The following is a 5,000-nucleotide window of genomic DNA, read 5'->3' on the forward strand; positions in this document are numbered from 1 at the left end:
CCTTGACACCCCTACTCCTACTCCTACTACTAGTCCATGGGCCAGTCCAGATTCCGGTACCACTCAAGGTGGTAAAACTTGCTTATAATTTTTGATAAGACACATGTCTGTAGATGATATTTTGGTATGATAGCCAGTAGGGCTGTGAATCTTCACTGGCCTCACGATTCGATTCGATTACGATTCAGAGGGCTACGATTCGATTCGATTATGATTATCGATGCATCTCGATGCATCTTAAATCGATGCATCACTTTTTTTCCCCAATACATGATTTATTTTTTCTCGCTTTCTTTTTTCTCACTGTGTGGCTACTTTTAAAATAAAAGTGCATTTGGAATTGCATTGTATTATGATCCATAATTAAAATAAACAACTGCATGTACTTCCATTATATTTGATTTGATTATATATATATATATATTTTTTTTTATAATCTATTTTTGACATTTGTGAATCGATGCAGAATCGTGCACGTCCGCATCACGATGCATCTTATAATCGATTATTTTTGACACCCCTAATAGCCATTCCTTAGTGGTAGCTGTGACACAGTTACCAGCTCTGGCTGATGGACATGGTCTCAGTTAGATGTATGGAGAGAGACTCAGCTAGGGTCCTGAGGACCAACTCACTGAAGAAATGTTCAACTATCATGGAACCCGTTCCTGGTTTACTTTGACAAGTAAGAAAAGCCACAAGTAACTTGTCCAGCTGTTCTCTCATGGATCACTTGCATGGTATACCATGTGCAACACCTCGTATAAGCACATAACATAAACACCTTATGTGGCTGGTACAGCAGCACCACACTTTGGAATGTTGATAATATAGGAATGTTTTTTTTTCTTTCTTCCTGTGTCTGAGCTAGTTTTTGTTCTTATGAATGTAAAATGTAAAAATAAAATATTGGGGGGCGGGGGGGGGGGGGGGGCCTGAGACTGTTGTGAGATCAGCAGTTTCAGAAGGGTTGGTGCCAGACCTAATACTGGGTAGGTATCAGCTTTCAGCTCGGTGTTAACCGGCTACCAAAGTGACAGACGTGTTGCATTCTGAGATACTTTTCTGCTGACCAAAGTTGTTACATTCTTGAGACTGTTGTGAGATCAGCAGTTTCAGACGGGTTGCACCAACAACCATGCTGTGCCGCGGTCAAAGTCGGCATATGTCAGTTAGTTTGTTCAGCCATAGTATCCACACGCAATGCCAGCATTGGTAAATTAGCTGTACAATTTTATCAGTGTGAAATAAATGATAAACAATAAACACATGTTGCATGCAGGTGTAATTACACCTCAAAAATGTCTGATCAATTAGATCAGACATTTGATGTTAAATCCAACAAACCGGAGCTCTGAAATTAAACCCACCATGTCTCTTGCCCAGGACAAAATTATCCCTTTTTTTTTTCTTTTTTTTAGGGAATCTAATAATTTTATCTATTGCATCCGTTATTTCTGTTGCTCTTTCCCCCCCCCAATATATATATATTTTTTTTCTTAACAGTACACAAACAAAACACACGAACAGGCTCGGACAGAGAAAACAAAAAACAACAGAAACATCAACATTACTTTCAAAATGTAATATACTACATATTACTAGTTACTTTCATTTGAAAGTAATAAGTTACTTTACAATATTACTCTCTGTGTAGAGTAACTCGGTACTTATTACACTACTTTTGCATTACTTTCACCAAAGCAACAGCAGCAGCAGAATGACATCGCCGCCCCAGAACCATCCCGAACAAATAATTTAAACCAGTGTAAACAATCCAAAATTCAAAATGCTATTCTTTTCCTTTGTTATTGTCATCTATAGTGGTTATTTGCATAAAGACACACAGTTTGTTTAGGAAATGATTGTATCTTTTCTAAATATGTGCTTTGATTAACTCAATTTGTAACTTTAGTTACTTGACAAAGTAACTGGTATAATATTACTGAAATCATATAAGTTATATTACTGAGTTACTGCTAAAAGTAATATATTACATGTAATATGTTACTTTTGTAATGAGTTATCCCCAACAGGTGCTACAAGCCGCTTAAGGTGCTTATGTGCTCATAAGAGATAGGATCCCACGCAAGGGGTCCACGAGCAACCAGCTGGGCGAGTCACCAGAATCCCGTTAGCGAAGGGCAGAACCAAAATGATCCCTTATCTTGACAAAATGTTCCATACGTTTATGGACAATTAGAGGGTAATTGTGCTTTTGGCTTTAATTGAGTTTACCTGTGCTGTAAATCCTGTGTTATTGAGACGGCATCCAAAATTAGCACCAGCCACCAGCCAAATGCTGGTAATATATAGTTGGTAAATTTGCTTCACTCACCGTCCCAAAAAACCGCAATGGTCTATCTATCTATTGAGTGGCTGGTCAAACTTTAACATTCACTAGCCATTTGACTGGTGGACAAAAAAGTACATTTTGGACCCTGTATTGAGATCCAGGTGAATGTATTTATTGTTATTGTGCTGTTGGCTTTTGAGTGTTCAGGTGTCTGTGCTGTAAATCCTGTTGAGAGTCAGGTGGATGTGTCTTAGTTATTCTGGATACTGCATACTGGTATGTGTGTTGTGAGGGGGGCTCTTTATGTGACCATGATATGTCATCATGTCATAATCCACCTGGGCATAAGATGTTGGGAGAAGTACATTCCTCTATATCAGTGGAGAGGAGTGGAACAACATCCCTAACGGAATTAAATCTGCATATTCCCTAAATGGTTTTAAAAACCTGAAAAACATTATTGCTGAGTAAACTAGAGTAATGTGCAATGCGAGCCTTCCGTTGTAATGGTTATTTAACTTGTGTGTTTTTGTTGATTGTTCTATTTGGTTTATTCGATGTTATATGTTACCGTATGACCAGGGACCATGTTGGAAATAAGTGTTCACACTTTTAGATGTCTATCCGATTTTGTTCTGCTATATCCATAAAGTCAGTCAATCAATCAATCAATCAATCAATCAATCAATCAATCAATCAATCAATCAATCAATCAATCAATCAATCAATCAATCAATCAATAAGATACTCTGGTACCATAGACCTATGAGCATCCTTATGCTTGACTATGGTGTTTGTTATGGCCAATCCATGTCTAAAGCACAGAAGTCCAATAACAGAACACTCAGGTTCAGATCAGGGAAGCCATCCCAATCATGCCCCTCCAAGTGCTGTGAGCATTCCAGTTTTTGTGTTTCGTGTTTCTGATGTTCCTTGATGCCACAGGGCTAAAATAAATAATAAAATTTAGGTGAAAATTGTGGAAACATGTGTGTCGGTTTGAAGAGCTCAAGCCACCTCTATATTTGTCCGAAAAAAATCACAACTGGCCTTAAATGAAAGCTAAGAAGGTTCCCTTTAAAGCAGCTACGAGCAACTTTTTCGATTGTTATTAAACAGTATAAATTTAATATCAATGCATCACATCTTACCTCTAATAGTCGACGAGACCAACGCAGAGTAGTCTCGCTTGAGCCCCGAGTGAATCGGCCAGTGTAGGCTGTCTGTGGCCAGGGAAGATCAGGAAGTGAAATGAAACGGTTTGCAGCAGCCACTTCGGCCATAACCACAAAATAACTTCCAAAAAACCTGTTAGAATATAACAAGAGATGTTCGCGAGAGTATGCCTGGCGTTCACATTGTTTATGTTATGTTGCTAGGTAGCGCAAACGGCGAGGCAGCCAGCTGCGTTTCACTTCCGGGTTTCACTTCCGCGTTTCACTTCCGGGTAGCCGGGCCGGCGGTAAGGAGAGAGAGAGAGAGAGCCCCCTGTTGACGCGAGTTTAGACAGACACAGACTTAATAATCATCCAAGGGAGCAATCTCCAATTCACACGGCTTTGGTCTCAGCTACTATTATAGGTAAGATGTGATGCATCAATATTGTAATTATACTGTTTAACACGTTCACTGCCAATGACGTATTAATCCGTCAAAAATAATCCAACGGTTGACTGCCAATGACGTATTAATACGTCAAAAAAAAAAAAAAAAAAAATTTGACCGTGGGATGTGCATCTAACCCTTTTACATCTCTTATATAATTATTGGAGCCACCGAACGTTTACAACCCATTCCACCGACCCACTAAGTGGCGACAGTGCTCTCCTGACTAGAGGAAGGCAAGCAAAAAGCAGCCATTCTCATGAAAATGGATGGGGGAAAACGCTTTCGTTTTCGCGCTGATTGCTGGCGATGCGGGATTGCAAATTTGCATAATAGATTACAGGTGGAACACACTTTGAAACACGCAGCATAAATATGACCAGAATCGCAAAAGCTTAATCAAAGCTCTCAACCAAAACTCCAAGAAGCGAGCGAGTCCATCCAGACTTCCTCAAACAGCGGCCGCGCAGACAGGCAGCAGCAGCAGCAAAGCAGTGAGACTGGTGACAAGCTTGTGACGGCCGCTGCAGCCAAGAAGAACGCCCACGGAGGGAGGAGTTGGAAGCAGAGGGGGGTTTCCTGCTGTTATGGAGGAAATTACTGTTCAAAACTATTGTTTAGATGTCTGACGTCTTACTGATGCCAAAAATGAATGGTTAAAGTGACTGTTCTATCGAATTTCACAAAAAGCCGTTTATCTCAGAATAATTTTTCTGACGCTGAAACCATGCTGTATTCAACTGCTAATGCTTACATAACTACTAACTCTACAAACTAACTCTTTTAGACAGAGAAAGCACACATTCTATTAGTTCTTTTGAGATATTGTGTGTTCACAAAATCTTAGCAGAAAAGAATCCTCGGGTCTTGAAAGATGAGCCAGAATCCTCAAAAAACCCCTCTGGCAGAAGCTAACTACAGTAAAAAAAAAACGTCTGGCAGTGAATGTGTTAATAACAATCGAAAAAGTTGCTCGTAGCTGCTTTAAAATAGGACCAAAAACAATAGTACAAAAGATTGAAAAATGTCCTGACCATTAGCCTAAACCAGGATATGCACCAGCATCTAAAATGTAATTCACTTTAGGGCTGGTTAACTT

At 39.6% G+C, this 5,000-nt stretch overlaps 1 protein-coding gene across 1 annotated transcript in view; it reads left to right on the top strand.

Moving 5' to 3' along the window:
- LOC310792547 (plasmanylethanolamine desaturase 1) overlaps positions 1-5,000 on the top strand; it is a gene marked incomplete at both ends in the record, with an annotated part of 58,901 nt that overhangs the window by 48,814 nt on the left and 5,087 nt on the right.

Source organism: Poromitra crassiceps, assembly GCF_964638095.1.
Source record: "Poromitra crassiceps genome assembly, chromosome: 18".
NCBI lineage: Eukaryota > Metazoa > Chordata > Actinopteri > Beryciformes > Melamphaidae > Poromitra > Poromitra crassiceps.